This window comes from Erythrolamprus reginae, chromosome 1 (assembly GCF_031021105.1).
Source record: "Erythrolamprus reginae isolate rEryReg1 chromosome 1, rEryReg1.hap1, whole genome shotgun sequence".
NCBI classification, from domain to species: domain Eukaryota; kingdom Metazoa; phylum Chordata; class Lepidosauria; order Squamata; family Dipsadidae; genus Erythrolamprus; species Erythrolamprus reginae.
The window spans coordinates 199,599,909-199,618,574 of NC_091950.1; positions in this window are offsets into that span (position 1 = coordinate 199,599,909).

The following is an 18,666-nucleotide window of genomic DNA, read 5'->3' on the forward strand; positions in this document are numbered from 1 at the left end:
TCACCTGCCCCGTAAGGGGTAGACGACATCCACGGTGGGCCCATCCTGGTTGGGCCCTGGAACGATGACCATTGCCCAGGCTGGGCCATCTGTCCAGCATGGCCCGTCTGCCCGATGTTGCCCGCCTGTCCGGTGCCCGCCATCTGAACTTCGTGGGCCACTTGCCCTGCTGGGGCCGACTCCTCTTCAGGGTCTGCGCCCCATGCTGCGGTGGCAGCCGAGGAAAGCCCCTCCGGGCCTGCCCCCGACCGCCACCTCTCCAACTCATCGAGCCGCTCCAGTACCCTGGCCCAGGAGAGAGAAGGGGACACCGCGGGTTGAGGGACTGTGGGTATAAACCCAACCACCACCCCCACCGGGATCCCCCCCGGGGGCCCCTCTGCCGCCGCCCGAGCCCGGGCAGACGGCCTGGCAGCCCTCCTGGGCCGCACCACTGGTTGGGCCGGGAGGGCCTTAGCTGGCCGCTTCTTAGGGGCCATTACAGTAAGAACAAACCTACTTTAACAAGGAGGGATAGGGCAGAACAAAGCCACCAACGGACCCTGCCCCGCGTTGGCAAAGGCCTACCTGAAGCAGCAGGCCTCCGCAGAACAAAAACCCCCTCAGGAGGTTAATCCCTCCTCCCCGTGGGCCACAAGGCCCGACACCAGGCCTTTATCCCAGGCCACAAGCCACCCTGAGAATAACGCAAGCCCGCGGGGCCTCCCAAAGGCAGCACCCCCCACCACCCCCAAACAGGCAATGAGGCTCCAAACCGGAGCGGAGTCCAGCCGATGCTGGCTCTGCTATTGAGAAAGGCTCTTCGCTTTGACCACAGGCCACAAAATGGCGCCTCGCACGAGGTCGCCACCTAAAATGGCCGCCGGAGCAGACGAACGAACGTCTGCTCAGTAGCTCGGTCCGGGCGAAAAGGAAGAGCCTCGGGCCTGCTCGCCCTTATATAGGGCAAGCAGGCCCCGCCCGGACCAATCAGGGCCTTGGCCAATCAGGCCCCGATCTCCCGAGCGAAGTCTCGCATCGCGAGACTTCGCCCGGGATCCAAAATGGCGGCCGCCATGAGGGACCGTGTCTCCCGGTCCCTCCAGCAAAGCCTGCCTGCCGGGTAAGTCCGGCGCTGCCCTTGTAAATAATTAGACGTAAGTACTACCCGAAATGCAGATTTTTCAGGGACACACTATAGGCAGCCAACAAGAATCAACAAGGCACTTGTTCCATTTATTTGCTTGCTTAAATGAGAACTGAGCTGCTGCACAGAAAAAGCAATTAAAGTAATGAGCTTTTCCATTTCTGTACCAATTACCTTAAAAGTTCACAATTCATCTCAGGTTTTATCAATCACTTCATGGGGAGATCAATCCCCAAATGATTCCTGCTTTAGATGCTTATTTTCTGTTCCATTACATATAATCTGCTTCCATATTTCCAATTCATTTATCACTTACTTCCCCAGTTATGGGCTTGGACTTTTGACCTTGGGAGATTCCCAGAAGCTAAGCATAATTATTCCTGATTATTACTTGGAAGAGAGAGGACAAAAAATTACTGTACTGTAGTCTATATTGGTAGGTTAGGGGAAAGTATCTCAGAAAGACAGTGGTTTCCATATTATAACATATGTTTTCATGAAATCATAGGAAATCAGTCTCCACTCTAGTTAATCTTGACTTTTTGGCCAAGTGCCTATATATATATATATTTAATTATTTAATTATTTATTTATTAGATTTGTATGCCGCCCCTCTCCGTAGACTCGGGGTGGCTCACAGCAATAATAAACAATATATAACAAATCTAATAATTTAAAAGAAACACTAAAAGCCCCATTATTAAAAGCAAACATACACACAAGCATACCATACATAAACTGTATAGGCCCTGGGGAGATGTTTCAATTCCCCCATGTCTGACGGCAAAGGTGGGTTTTAAGGAGTTTACAAAAGGCGAGGAGGGTGGGGGCAGTTCTAATTTCTGGGGGGAGCTGGTTCCAGAGGGTCGGGGCCGCCACAGAGAAGGCTCTTCCCCTGGCTCCCGCCAAACAGCATTGTTTAGTTGATGGTGTATTTGTGTATTATTACAGTCGTTTTATTATTCATTCATGTATGTAATGTATGTATGTATGTATGTATGTATGTATGTATGTATGTATGTATGTATGTGTATATGTATAAGAGCCAAGGTGGTGCAGTGGAGAGAGTGCTATATTGAATGGAACATAAAATAAGGATCTAAAGCAGGAATCATTTGGGGATTGATCTCCCTACGAAGTGATTGATAAAATCTGAGATGAATTGTGAACTTTAAAGGTAATTTGTACAGAAATGGAAAAGCTCATTACTTTAATTGCTAACACGTTGTAAGCCGCCCTGAGTCTAAGGAGGAGGGTGGCATTAAAAAAAAAAAAATCAAATAAATAAATAAATAATGTGTGTGTGTGTGTGTGTGTGTGTGTGTGGTGTCTTTAGAAATGTGCTACGTTGTATCTCAGTTCTTTCTTGTTTTTTCTTTGGACTGTCTTGTTTTAATGAGTTATAGATTTTCATATTGTCTTTGTATGTATTGTTCCAAAGGGAGTTATTTTGTTTTTCATTCATTTAGTTATTACACAAAAAAATGCACATGATATTATAGCCCAGCCATTCGAATTTCTGTATTTCCCAACTTTATTTTTTCTTTTCTCCTCTGACTACAGGCAGCCAGATTGAAATGTTAGACTACCAGGGGTGGGTTCTAACTTACCTCGCTGCCAGTTTGCTTCCTCCAGCACTGCATTGCCATGACTCATGGGTGCATTCATGCGCATGCGCAATGCTGAAAAAATAAAAATATTTCTCCACCAAAAAAAGCCAAAACCAAGATGGTGATGCATGCATGGTGCTGGAAACTTGGCATCTGCACATGCACAGAAGGAAAAAAAACTGGGGAAAAAATTAAAAATTCCAAAAAAATCCTCCCCCCAAAATAGTGGTGCTCACAGATCAGCATCGGTTCCGTAATGTCATAGTGACATCATCAGCTGTTTGCTACTGGTTCGGGTGAACCAGTCTGAACTGGGTGGAACCCATCTCTAGACTACCCATGTTGGTTGATCACAGTGTTTTTGCAGTAGCTAGTGTAAGCAGGAGATGGTGTGATCTCCACAGCTTTGCCTTGCTCCATCGCTTGCCATTTATTTCCCTGCTGCAGTGCCATTATTATGCATCGCCTCCGTAAACAGCAATTTTTTTTGTTTCCTTTCATTTATTTTAAACTCCCATTTTATCTTTGCACAAATGTGATTTTAAAAAAATGAAACATGGTTTTTGCTCTGGTTCAAGTATAGGAATAAAACAGATGACAAGCAAATTGGAAAGGTGGATAGTTATGGCCGCCCTGAGGAATTGTGCAATTAAAGGTCTGATTTCATTAACGCTGGTAGCTGAAAGGAAAAAGAGTTCAAGAAACGATTAATGAAAGGGCCACACACAGGGATGTCAATAGCTCATAAAGAAAAGAGCTGCTTTAAACTCTAAACAGCCTGAAGAACCTTCATAAACTAAGGACTGAGACTGTAAACACACTTTCTAGAATAAAGTAGAAATTATTTAGGAAGAAACAGATGTACGTTGTTGGCAAGAACTGCTAAAATGCTAACAGGAACACTAACATCAAGTTCAGTGTATGACGGTAAGTGTTCATTCCATGTTCAATCAATTTCAGAAAAAACAAGCCCTTTGCGCTCCCCCCCCCTAAAGTAACGTTACACTAAAATCTGATTCTGGTTTATTTTGTTCTGCAACACAGGTTTCATTTCTGTACCTTGTTCTCACACGGCTTTGGGAATTGTACAGCTTTTTCTCTGCCTTCATTTTCATGTTATAAAATGGCGGAGAAGGAGGTTTGAGGTTTTTGTTATGTTTTACTCTTATATATGTATTCTCTTGGGTTTTCCTAGACTACTGGATGGTGATTACATGCTGAAAAAAAAGATGATTTTTTCATCAGCTGCTGTATCACCAAAAGTGAAGTCCTACATTTGGTTAGGTTTATTGGATTTATATGCCGCCCCTCTCCGCAAACTCGGGGCGGCATATAATTTGATGTGTAAGAATCCAAAAAATATATCCTCTTTTGGGCATGAAGGGAAGAAAAGTAATTTTTTCCTCTGCTAAACCAACTGGGAACGATGATAGGAAAATACATATGGAATGTTTAAGAAGGTACTATTCTAAAAGGTCAAAGTGTCAACAGGATCATAATAACCCAGGAAATTAAAAATAAAATGTATATTCTAAATCATGGTGAGGGTACACTTGAGATTGCGATGGAAAACTGCCCAGGCATAGCAATGTTACTGACTAAAAATGAACAAAAAGAAAAGGCTGCTATGAAAGTTACAATTGGTGTTTTTAAAATAAGACACATTACTCTAACTGAATAAATTCTTTTAAAGCAGAACACACAGCTGGTGATTACTCTTGCCCATTTGAAACATAAAGACTTGGATTTGAGCAGGAGGAAAAAAAGCTCAGATATGGGTTGTGAATTTCACTTCAATATCTAAGATGGGGAGTTAAGCTATTATCTACAAAGATTTTTTTTAAAAGAGAACATATCCTTTTGGTTTAAATAACTTCATTTCCACTTTATAAAAATGCTATATATATTCATTTAATGATCAATAAGGGTGTGTGTTCTTTGGGAATGTTTCACAACACATTATTTTGAAAAGTGATCTACAGTTTCAGAAACTTTAAACCTTAATTAAGCAAAGGAGAAGGGATGTCTTAGAGCAGTGATGGCGAACCTATGGCATGGGTGCCACAGGTGGCATGCAGAGCCATATCTGCTGGCATGTGAGCCGTTGCCCTACCTCAGGTCCAACATGCATGTGAGTGCTGGCCAGCTGATTTTGGCTTGCACAGAGGCTCTGGGAGGGCATTTTTGGCTTCCAAAGAACGTCAGGGGGAATAGGGGAGGGCGTTTTTACTTTCCCCTGGCTCCAGGGAAGCCTGGGGAAGGCAAAACACAATCCACCAAAAGTTGGGAAACATGGCCTCTGGGGGTGGGGGAAGCTGTTTTTACCCCTCCCCAGTTATTGAATTATGGGTATGGGCACTCACGCATGTGTGATAGTGCACGCCCACACGCTTTTGGCACCCGAGGAAAAAAAGGTTTGCCATCATTGTCTTGTTTGTTTGTTTGTTTATTTATTTATTTATTTATTGGATTTGTATGCCGCCCTTCTCCGTGGACTCGGAGCGGCTCACAACAAACATAGAATACATAATAAAACAATTTGATCCAATTAATAAGTGTTATAAGACTTAAAAAACATCCTAAAAGCTTAAAAACATTCAATTCTCATTCACTCAATCCATAGATTATGTTTTATTAACATTTTCATTAGTTTATTATTTATCATGATGTAAGCAATCCAAGCTTAACTCCAACTGCTTAACTGCTTCCTCAAGCGAAGGCAGCTTCAATTCGTGGGGGGTGGTTGTTGGCCGACATGGGCACCATTTTTGCTGGTGGGGAGGGGATTGCTGTTGGCTTCTATACTACCAACTCCTCCGAGGCCTGTTACTATGTTACAAAAAATTGCAGGACCAACATCATTGTGGGAGAGAATGACAAACAGCTACAGAAAGTCTTGAAGGTGGAGAAAATCTTCCCCTCCAGAAAAGACAAACCCATGCTGGTTTGGGGGGCTAGTACATATGCCTTCCATGCCTTCCCTGAATTTCCCTTCATTAACTGTTTGCTGTGCTTGATACTTATATTTTTTTGTCCTTGGTGGTATGTGCTTGTATGTTTGTGTGATGATGTGGATGGATTGGATAGAGTGAATAAAGTTGGAGTGACTGAACTGGCGGAATGAGAGACCCAGGGGCAAGAAATGGAACACACACACACACACCGCTGAGTATGCAAACAGAAGCAGATGGGGGCTCAGTTACGACCCCAATTCTTCCAATTCCTATTTCCTTGCAGGCTCCTACTTTGTCTACTCTTATCTCGTATTATAGTCTAAGCTGGCAGTAGCACCACTGTCTACTCTCTCCCAACAGTCCCAGCCTTTTACTTCTGCAATTACAAAATTTTGTGCAAATTGTTGTGCATAATAGGAAGTGGTCAACAACACTGTGGATTGGTCATCAGGGAGGGGTGCTCAGTCCATTTCCCACTTAGATCTGATAGTTTATCTGATAATGCTTATATTACCAGTAAGAGTAGAGCAAGAGTAGAGCAAAAGCCTATGTTTCCCAATGGTCTTCTAAATTTTTAATTAGGAGATAGGTAGAACCTTCTGCCACACATTTCAATTGTAAAGAAAGAAACTTTTGATAAAGCAAAGAAGTACTGGAACCAGATTCCTACTCCAATACAGATGACTCCTAAAATAAATCTAAAATTAAAACCAGAAGTTTTTTTTTTCTTTTAGGTTTGATGGACAAGGAAATTGAAAGAAAATTTGGGATTTTGTTCTTATATATGTTAATTCCCACAATGAAAGAGTAGATGGTAAAGGTGATGATGTTATAGTAAAACTGTTTTAGGTAATTAAAGAGAAAAAAATGTCTAGATAAATTTGTCTAGGAAACTGCTTCTGGACTTTTGTTCAAAACTAAAAAAAAGAAATGTTGATTTTAGATTTTGATTATTAAAATGATTTTGTTATTATAGAGATGGCTTGAAATGTTAGGAAATGTAAACCAAAAGGTTGAAGATTTATTTATTTTTTATTTTACTGCACTGAAAAAGGTCAGAAGTTACCACTTTATTTTAGTTTACTAACTTTTGTCTTTTCTATATTTTTATCTTATACTGAAACTTTATTTTTTTTAAAGAAGTCTATAAAAAGAAAGAGAGAAAAGAGGAGGAGGAAGTTGTATCACATGTTGTAAGTGTAAAAAAAAGTCCACAGTAAAATGTTATAACTCTCTCTCTTTTTGTATATAAAAATCAGATTCTGTAACATAACATTATAGTGTAGGGAATTTTGATTCAAGTGCCAGCTAGGCTGAAATCCCATCTTCTGTGATAGCTTGTATGATATAGCAGTGAATATGCTGAATAAGACAATAAGATCCAAGTTCAAGTCCATCTTCAGTCATGAAGGTTCACTAAATGACTGGAATTCTCAGCCAACTTGCCCTCTAAGATTGATGAAAAAGGGGAATGGAGGAAAACATTTTACTGATTGGTCCTGAAAACCTCTGGAGAAAATGTGGCACATACTGTCTAACAAATGGCAACTTCTTTTCCATTTCTCACTGTTGGTCCATATTGCATGGTCATTGAGCATGTTCACTCATCAGCTTTGGGAAGGAATTTGTCCCTTTCTTTTTCTTTGCTTTTTTCTTTGTCTTTCCATTTCTGTTTCTTTCATTGAATAGATTATCCTGACAATACAAGTTCCTTCTTTCTTTGCATGAGCAATGCTATTTTAGTCATCCAGGTATTCAAACAGACCATAAATACCCTGTAAATTTATAAGATGCTGTACTGCAGTCCGAACAAAAATATTCCATAATGGCAGAATATTTTCCACTAGGTCATCATAGATGGGCAATCTTTCTATCCCTGATAGCTATATGCTCTATGAAAAAATTCTTTGGGAATTGAGGATGCATATAGGCATTTAACTCTCATCGTTTCCTTGTCCAAAAGAGTTGAAGTTGTGCTGGTACAATTCCTGACATCCAAGTGTTCATTACCATGGAAAAAGTGGTAAAACGTTTAACATATCAGCACTTGAAAAGCCATCCATCATCTCTGCTTTACCAAACACCACAGTGAACCTTTCTTCTGTGATTAGAACTTGATTCCATTTCTCAATCTAGCTGCTTTTAAGCACCTAATTCAACCAGTCCAAACCCATCTGAATCACCAAATCATTTCCAAAACTTTCAGAGCTTGATTTTGGTGCTTCATTCTGCATCACGTATTTGGTCTACATCAAACTTTAATGAGAAATTAATTGAACATGATGCAAAACCCTAATTATTTTTAAGGATCTTTCAAGAAAATATTTCTTGTCCCAAAACAGTTAATTTATATCAAAATATAAATATTAGATCATTCAAGTGACTTAAACATATTTCACTAAAAAATTCCCAGCTTTTAGACTATTTTCCCCATACATTGAGCAATGCATAAATATCCATAACACCCTCAAAACGTTTCTTCTTTTGTCCTGGCAGCATTCATAATGGCAGTCATTTGCTTTTCAAACAAGCTCCGAAAAGGAAAACACATTAAAACGATCACAATGAAGCTGCTGGAGTAATATTGTTACCATTGGAATATCAAAGAACTTTGCAAGCACCAAGGATTTATTATCATATGAAAACATTCAAATGTTAATGATACAAAGCTGCACTAGGATACTCTCCCTTTGATTAGATACCATGCATCAATCTGACACCCTTAATACTTTTCAGTTAGACTGAGAAATGAAATCAATTTTAAATTACATTGCACAGTATGCCTGCTGCTTAATTTAGAAATAAAATTATTTCCTTATAAATCTTGCGATTATCAGCCAGGCAAGTGTAAATAGCCTAAAGGAAAGTTTCTCTAGAGGACTGCACTTTTCGAGTTTGCTTTCTCTAGAAACCCCATGAGTTTAGACAGGATTGTAAGATATGTGCGGCTACAACTGAATTAAATATTCAACATCTTGTCATCCTCTTTCCCTGTACCAATGATGGCGAACCTTTTTTTCCTCAGGTGCTGAAAGAGCATGTGTGCATGCTATCGCATATGCATGAGTGCCCTTACCCATAATTCAATGCCTGGGGAGGGCAAAAATAACTTTCCCACCCCCGGAGGCCCTCTTGGGGATGGAAATGGCCTGTTTCCCAACTTCTGGTGGGCCCAGTAGGCTTATGTTTTCCCCTCCCCAGGCTCCAAAGGCTTCCTTGGAGGGTAAAAATGCCCTCCCTCGTCCCTCCCGGAGGCTCTCTAGAAGCCAAAAATGCCCTCCCAGAGCCTCTGTGCCAGCCAAAAATCAGTTGGCCGGCACACATATGCACATTGGAGCTGAACGAGGGCAACAGCTCATGTGTCAGCAGATATGGCTCCACGTGCCACCTGTGGCACCTGTGCCATAGGTTCTCCATCACTGCCCTATACATTCTAGCAATATAAAATATGTGGTATGACATAACTAAAACACAAATGAAAGCAAATATGTGTATCCCAGAATAATGTTGCAGGATCCAATCTGGGTCGGTCACTGGAACCAGAGGTTTTGTCTTCTGAGGTTTTGGACTCATCCTCAGGGAACTTTTTAAAAATTAGAGAAGTAGTTCCCTAAGGATGGGCTCCAGTGTGAGTCCAAAAGCTCAGAAGACTAAACCTCTGATCCCAATGACTGATATAGATTATATAGATTTCTCTGACATTACTTATTTTATTGGTCATTATTCCAAAAAAATGGAGGACTGCCTGCATATTTTGCATTAGTAGACATGATGGAAAGAAGAAGAAAAAATGAGAAAATCAACTGTGATGATGCACCTGTCCATGCACCTGTGTTGCTGTTACATTGGCTGGAATTACATCAAGATGTTCCTCTCCCCTTTGGAAATTCTATCTATAGAACCTTTACATTTCTATGCTAGAGCAACATAGTCAGAATGGGTTTATATCCATTATTCATACATCTCAGTTCAGAGGCATGCACAGAATTCAAGAACAAGAAACCAAGCAGTGTGAATTGAGTTTCATTCCTTAAGCATATGGACATGTACAAAAAGGGATATAGTTGTATCATGACACTAATTTCATTATTTGCCAACTCTACCTTCCCTCCTCCTCTAATTTAGATGCCATGCCTTAATTGACACTTCCCTGAACATTTTATGTGAAAATAATTACCTGACAAATCTTTGGCTATTGGAATTAACAGATAAAGGTCATCTTTGGGTCTGCCATTCTATTTCAAGTGTTATAATTGTCATAATTCATATGGAGAGCATCTGGCCTGCTATGTTGACCAAGCACATCGTAGAGTCTTCACTAAACTCCTTTCCCAACCAAATCCATTCTATAAGTTATATCTGTCCTTCAAACAAAATAGCTCTAAGTTTGCTTTCTGATTGTTTATTACAGCTTATAAATATGGATAAACTATTATTTTGTTCCTGGTTAGTAATTTTAAGAATATTTATGAAAATTAAGAAAAAATAAAATTGATAATTAAGCCTCATGCCCCCACCTCCAAAAGAGGAAGTGACAAAGAAAGATTGCCCAGAGAGCAATTAAGAGAGTCCATCACTGATTTCAAGACAAACATTGATAACAAAACAGAGGAATCTACAAGAGGAATGCTACTTGATAAGATTTGCCTGTTTCAAAGATTATAGGAGAACCTTGAGGAGAGGGCCAGATAATATTTAATATTTATAGCAAATCAAAAAACAAAAAACTACCTTCCATTCATTTCTGCTTCAAGATCACTGGGGAAAAAATAAATGACCCAGCAGTGGTAAATGACTCTAATATGGAACCATCTATTATCTGCAGAGTCCCAATCTAGATATTAGGAAGAAGGAATCAGCATATGCTTTAAATGTGCTAAAATGAGTTTAAATATTGGCCCATGGCCAACTTCAATTAGTTTGAGCAATAACCCAAATGGGTAATTGTCATTCTTCATCATCTTCCTAAACATTTGTTACATAGTTAATCAAATGCCACACACTGTGCTGATTCATATAAAATCCTAATATAATTCAAGAACTTATCTATGAACTAATAAATCACAGCCCCAAATTCAAGGTTAAAAGGGAATTCCAGGGCTTGCAGTTATCTGTCTGTCTGTCTGTCTGTCTGTCTGTCTGTCTGTCTGTCTGTCTGTCTATCTATCCATCCAGTCTGTCTCTCATCTACCTACCTACCTACCTATCTATCTATCTATCTATCTATCTATCTACGTATCACCTACCTATTCCAAGCAGATTTCAAAATAATTTATTTTTTGGAAATACTATAGTGATCTTAGAAATATACACAAGATGCTATGCATTTCCTCAGACTCCCCCTTCCTTTATATTGCAATATTCCCAATCATGTATACAGGGGTCCTATCTCAACGCGAGAGAAAAATGTGGCAATATGAAAATTGATGAACTATAACTGTAACTCCATAATCCTTGCTGAGTGGGATGGCTGGGAATTCAAGTTCAATAATATCAAGAACTGGTAAAATGATCCTTCATGTTTTCCACACTTCCAATATTGATTAGAAGTAGTTATATACGTTAGGTAATTTCTCAGTGCCATATACCAGCAGTACCCAACCTTTTGGGCACCAGGAGCCAGTTCTATGGAGAGAGGTTTTTCTGTGGACAGAGGGGGCGTGGTTTTGTGTTCATCCCACAGATGGGGCTTTACGTGTTTCTGTGTACTGGTTTCTGGGACTGGTCCACAGACCAGGAGTTGGGGATCCTTGTCATATACCAATGATACATTATTTTATAAAACTTCTCTCTTAAATTATGACTCAATTTGAATGTTAATCATTTTAATCATATTCTTTCCCACTGGGGTACAGTACAGTACATTATAACAATTTTTAGCCCATTTTATCATGAATTCTTTAACCCATTCTTCAATTTCAAGACTCAGCAAAAGTTTATATATTTTAGCAATTACATATATTAATCATCTGTATATAATTCCATTTCAAATTTCATTTTATGTTCTTCAGTTTCAGCTATCATCAATTTCAGTTACATTAAATTTTTCTTTTAATAATTAATAATAATAATAATAATAATAATAATAATAATAATAATTTATTAAATTTGTATGCCGCCCCTCTCCGAAGACTTGATGCATAGTAAAATTATTAGAAACTAAATCCCTCTGATCTCTTGATTTTAATTTAAGTTCTTTGAGTTCCTGCTTTAGCTAATGTTGATACATTAACTATTTTCTTTCCTTGCTGTTTATTTTTTTATATAAAATGCTTCTTGTGCTGAAATAAATAAAGGCATTTTCTGGCACAGCCTGGATTTATATCTATTTAATATTCTAAGACAGTATTTTTTAAATCTTCAACCTGGGTTTGAGACCCTGGCACAGCTTGATGGGTTGAGTTCCCGTTACTTGCCGCAACTCCCATCCACCTGGCAGTTTGAAAGTAGATAAATAGGTACCACTTCGGTGTAAAGGTTAGCCATGCTGGCCCTATAATCATGGAAGCGTCTTTGGGCAATGCTGATGCCCTTGACTAAGGAAGGGAGATTACCACTGCCCATAGAGCTGTGCAGTGAAATATTTACCTTTACCTTTACATTAACTTTATCATATCATAAAAACCATGCCATTCAAATCTCAGGTCATTCCCTTCTAGTTCTAAATTTCTCTTATTGGTCAAGAATCACCCATTCTTTCATTCAAACTAAACAGCAGGCTTCAAACTACAATTTAAAATCAGATAATCTTAATCTTCCTCTTTTGTTTGTATTCTGGAGAATTTTATATTTAAACCTTGTTTTCTTCCTTGCCATATAAATCTAAATACATCTTTTGCCGTTGTTTAAAAGGTGTGTCATTTGTAAAAACATGTATTGCTTTAAAAAACAATCATTCTAGATAGTACAATCATTATCCTACAACATCTCCCCAACAATGAATTTACCTTTTCCCATTTTAGTGCATACTTCTTAATTTAATTCCAAACCTTTACATACTTATTTTGAAATAATGTACAAATCTTATCACATTAAAATTACATTTTAATATGCAGGTATTTTGAGAGCCAGTTTAGTGTAGTAGTTGAGGCATCAGACTAGAAACCAGGAGATCTAATCCCATTTTAAGCACAAAGCCGGAGAATGGTTTTGGGCCAGTCACTCACTCTCAGCCCTATGAAGGTGGCAATGGCAAACCATTGCTTAAAAATCTTGTGAAGATAATTGCAGAGACCTGTCTAAGGAGTATCTGAGAATCAAAGACAAGTGAGCAAAAAGCCCAAAAGATATTTCATTAGAATAGAGTAGAGTAGAGTAGAGTACAGTAGAATAGAATAGAATAGAATAGAACAGAACAGAATAGAATTCTTTATTGGCCAAGTGTGATTGCACACACAAGGAATTTGTCTTTGGTGCATATGCTCTCAGTGTACATAAGAGAAAAAGATACATTTGTCAAGAATCATGAGGTACAACACTTAATGATTGTCATAGGGGTCAAATAAGCAATTAATGCATTATTTTTAAAAACTGAAAACAATTTTGAATAACTAATTTTTGGGGTCTTTTGTATTTTTTTATATCTGCATTTTGTTTTGTTCTTGTCCATTAACATCTACTATAAAAGAATTAAAACCAAATCATTTGCAAATGTCCTTAGGTTATATTATTTTTTTAAAAAAATTCACCCCAGCAATACTTTCATCACATCTTACATCTCTATTCAAAATTTCAAGAGCTAGGATGAATAACAATAGTTAAAGCAGGCATTGTCCCTTTGAATATATCACTGGGTTTTATCAATTCCTCAAGGACTCTAATATTTCTCAATAAATGAAATATAATTTTCCATTCAACATACTTAAGCTTCAATTAAAGTATTTCAATATTGATGTATTCTTTGGCTTTTGAAATAAAAAGAATTAAAATTGTGTTGTTACTTGGAGCAGATGTTGACTGCCATCTGCTGCTAACCTTGAAAACTTCTACATGTCCATCTAGCTCCAATAAGGTTTTTTCAGCCTAATAAAATGCAGGATCAATCAATGCAGGAATATTATGTGATGTCAGATTTCAGGTGGAAGGTAGACTAAATATTCTACCATTACCACCACTATCATAAATTAGCATATCTAAAAGAAATGTGTATGGTAGTTCTTATATACACATAATCATTCATTTCATTAAAAAGTAAAATCTGTCTTAAGTCAAGCTCAATTCCTGGTAACCTCATGGACATAAGTGTTGCATGAGTGTGGGTACTTGTTTCTTATTCTTCTTTTCTTAAAAATTAATCTATGTATGTATCAACACAGAATGAATTCTCTCTCAAAAAGTCCATTCTCAGCCTGGGAATTACTGTTCAAATTATCTATCATTTAAATCAGGGAAGTTGTGTAACCTGCTTCCATAGGTTTAGTTGGCTAGCAACCAAAAACTACATGAATTATCATTCAGGAATTCAAGGCTATGTTTACATGTGACATAACTGAAGAAATGGTGCTAAACAAATTTTATGAAAAAAGCAAGAACTATCTAAAAGGCAGGCAGAATCTGATATAAATGCACTAAAATTCAGAATCACGTCAGAGTCCTGTCTCAGTGGGCTTTCCCAATGGGAATTTCCTCATGTCTACTTTTGTGTTATCTTGGTACCGAACTGCTTTGAAACTCATCAAAATTGGTATGCAATGCATTTTGACACACACAAAAATTGTGCTGTATTCATTGTTTGTTTGTTACTCAACACATACACTAGATTTTGTCACTGTCATCTGCCTTGTAACTCACTACGTTATTCCTTATGGGTAAAATATGTTTGGTACTCATTATTTTTATTACTCATCCCACCTCCCAGAAACAATTAATTAATGATGAGTATAAATGTACCATTATATTGCATTCGAAAAAAATATTTTATATTGTTTATTTTAAAAAAACATGGATTTTTTAAGCTGAACTTTTAAAGTACAGTGCTACCTCGAGATACGAGTTTAATTCGTTCCGGACCTGGGCTCTTAAGTCGAGCAGCTCTTATCTCGAACGACTTTTCCCCATAGGAATTAATGTAAATAATTTTAATTGGTTCCAGCCCTCAAAAAACTCACAAAGTTAGTCTAAATTATGCAGAAAGACAAGTTTTTAATGAAGAAATGTACATGTACATATAAATGAATAATGAAGTTTCTTTCACTTAACTTGTAAACTTTCTTAAACTTTTAAATTTATATATGTTCAACTTCTCTGCCACCCAATCCTGTAGGACAGAGGTCCCCAACCCTTTTTGCACCAGGGACCGGCTTTAAGCGATCAAGAGAGGAATGGGTGAATGAATGGACGGAGGGTGGGAAGGAAGGAAGGAAAGAGGGAAGGGACAGGAACAGAGGAAGGAAGCAAGGAAACTTATGAAAGGGGAGAGTAAGAGAGGAATGAGTGAAGGGAGGGAGGGAGGGAAGAAGGTGGGAAGGAGAAAGAAAAGAAGAAATAGAGGAAGGGAAGGTAAAAGAGAGAAAGAAAAAGAGCTAACTTCCGCGTTCAGCTTCAGGAGACAGCTGCGAAGCCGCGCGCGTGTTTTAAAAGGTTGCAGCCGGCCTGGGGGGCTCGGGGGGGTGCTGGCAAGCCCCCCAGGCCGGCTGCAAGCACCCCCCGAGCCCCCCAGGCCGGCTGCAACCTTTTAAAACACGCGCGCCGCTTCGCAGCTGTCTCCTGAAGCCGAACGCGGAAGTTAGCGTTCGGCTTCAGGAGACAGCTCCTTGGCGCTCGTATCTCGAATTTGGGCTTGTAAGTAGAACAAAAATATCTCTCCCCTCCCAGCTCTTATCTCGAGTTGCTCGTAAGTAGAGCAGCTCTTATGTCGGGGTTCCACTGTAATACCATAATTTTGGTGTATAAGACACACCTAGATTTTAGAGGAGGAAAACAAGGAAAAAAGTATTCTGAACCAAATGGTGTAGTATTATACTGTTTAATAAAATACCAGTGTAGCAGAATATTTTTACAACCATATATACTTTTTAAAACCATGTATACTTTTTACAAACTTCAAACATGACAGCTTCAAGACTTCTGGACTTCAATTCCCAGAATTCCCCCACCAGTCATGCTAGCTCAGAAATGAGAATTGAAGTCCACAAGCCTTAAACTTGCCAGATTTGAAGACCCAACTCAAAAAAACAAACAAAACAAACACACGAGGACAATTGTTTTTCCTTTAGTCACAGAAATGGCTAGTGATAGAATCATTTACAATTACAGCGGTTGTGCTTCAGAGCCTGGATGAGCCCATTCCCTAGGACCTGCCACAGGCCACAGGGTTACTGGTGGCTCCGGCTAAGGGAGCGTGGGCAAAGGCCTACCCGAGCAACTTTCTAGTGACTGTATGGCTGGCAGGGACGAAGCAACAGCCAATCCCCCTGTGTGCGGTGTTACTGGAGCCATCCCTGGGGCCGAGCAGCTGGCCTCCCGCCGGAGGCTGCCAGGCAGCCTCAGCAACATTCACTATATAAGATGCACCCAATTTTTAAAGCACTTTTTGAGGTTAAAAGGTGCGTCTTATACACTGAAAAATATGGTGATTTTGGGTTGCACCAAAATAAGGTTTAATAAACAAATACACCATCCTAATTTAGAAGAGTTACTTCTCCTGTGGCTCCTGCTCTCTGGAATATCTTCCTACCTGAGGTGAGGTCTGAGGCCTTTAGAAGGGTATTAAAAATTTGTCTCTGCTAGTTAGTCTGGGGTCTTGACAGGGGCACTTGTTGGAGGTGATTGGCTTAACTGGCAAGAGGCTGCTCCAGTTAATCTTTTTGATATGATCTTTTTTCCGCTTGCCTGTGTATTTAATGATTTAAATATTTTCTATACTTGTGAGTTTAATTGCAAACTACCCAATATCACTTTGCAGAATGAGATGGGCAACATATAAATAAAATAAATCTATCAACAAAAGCCATTACAGTTGGGAGACAAAATTATCCAGAATAGAGACTACCTGCAAAAAAGATTTGTAGGCTTGACACATAGTTCTAACTGTACCCATTTTAATCTGTTCAGTTTAAATAGTTTTAATAAGTTTTTATGTTTCCAGTACTTTTAATGTTTAATGGGAATCCTACCCAGGGTTCCTTGTAAGATGAGAAGCATAGCTGCTAATTTGGAAGGGTGGAAGTTTGAATCTGTCTTTCTTTACAAGCAAGTCCTTTTACAGGTTAAGGAGGAAAGAAACTGACTCCCTTATATATACAAACATTTGACTCTTTTATATATTCAAACATATAAAAATAGTCTTGTAGTTTGCATCTTATTGATTCTAGAATCTTCATAATATTTTGAATAAGGAAGAACAGCTGTGTCAGCATCAATATCTCTTATATTTTCCCTTAAAAAAAGAGATCAATCAAATACAGAGATGGAGAGACAATAAACATTTCAAAGAAAAGTTCTTATTTAAATGTACAAGCTGCCAAGTTCTGGTTAGCATACAAAACAATTAAAATAAAACAATTTACATGAAGTACAAAAAAGAACCACCAATACTTTACAGTTCACACAACCTACAAGGTGAGGTCTGTCTCCCATTCTAGCCCAAAGACTGAGAAGAACCAGGTCTTAAGGATTCAGCTAAATAAAGTCAACTTGGAGCATATACATTTCTGAAGGAATCTCATTCCAGTTGGCAGACACCAGTAAAATCCATTTTCTCAATTACATCAGGCTGGCACTGCTTAATTCAAAGGTCTTCAAACTTCTTTAAGACCTGTGGACCAACTCCCAGAATTCTCTAGCCAAGCTGGCTGGAGAATTCTGGAGTTGAAGTCCACAAGTCTTAAAGTTTCCAATTTTGGGGACTTCTGGCTGAATTGATGGGGCCCAGAGCCTGATATATTGTTTAGCATGAACAGAAACTACAGAAGGCAGGCAAGTATTAGCCAAACCCTAATACTCATTTTATTTACTGAAGCCTACAGGATTTGGGTTCTTGTATCATTAAACAATCTTTGTTGCTACAGTTAGTTTTTGACCAAAAGCCAAACATGCTCCTACATCAGTTTTTTTACTAAGCAAAAATGGGGAAGAAATAATGAGTCAAGCGCAGAGTTCAAAATTTGTAGAGCCAAAATATCCTCCCACTGGCATAAGTAGTTTGTCTGAATTCCAAAATCAGAAGTATCCAAAATACAAATGGGATGAGAAATCAATTTACAGCTCAATCAAGTTTTGGGGTTTATCTTTCCAAACCACCAAAATCACAGTATCCTGGCTAATATTCTTGTTCTCTACATTGCCGCAATCTCAATGGATATCTTTACAAAAGGAGGTTCATGAAGCCTCTGGTGTAATAAAGCTGCCTCCCATATACACAATGATATATGGGTGGAAAGGACAATACCATAGACATAAGGTTTAAATCAATGATCTTGTCAATTTTGAAGTTAGGCAAATGTGAGGCTAACTAGGATTTGGACAGAAAGTCACCAGAGATGTTCCAAGGGTTAGAGTGAGACGTTAAAAAAACAATAACCCAATCCAGAAAATATAAAGAACATAACTGTAGCTGAGGCTTGACATGAGGGATCCTTGGTGCTCTTTGAGCTTGCTTGTTTTCTTGCAGATGTTTCATTACCCAAACTAGGTAACATTAGCAGCGTTGATTATGTTAGCTCGCTTCGGTAATAAAACGTCTGCAAAAAAAAAAAAAGCAAGCTCAGAGAGGAGATTGAGATACAGGACCTCTCAATGCAGAAGGTAATAGCAGATCCCTTTGTGCGGACCCAGCTATGAACGTCCGCAATTTATCTTTTATTTTAAGTATACTGAGAGCACATGCACCAAAGACAAATTCCTTGTGTGTCCAATCACACTTGCCCAATAAAGAATTCTATTCTCTATTTTCTATTCAACTCTATTCTGTTTTATATTCTATTCCATTCTATTATTTTCTGTTTTCTTTTCTATTCAACTTGGGGGGGAGCGTGAA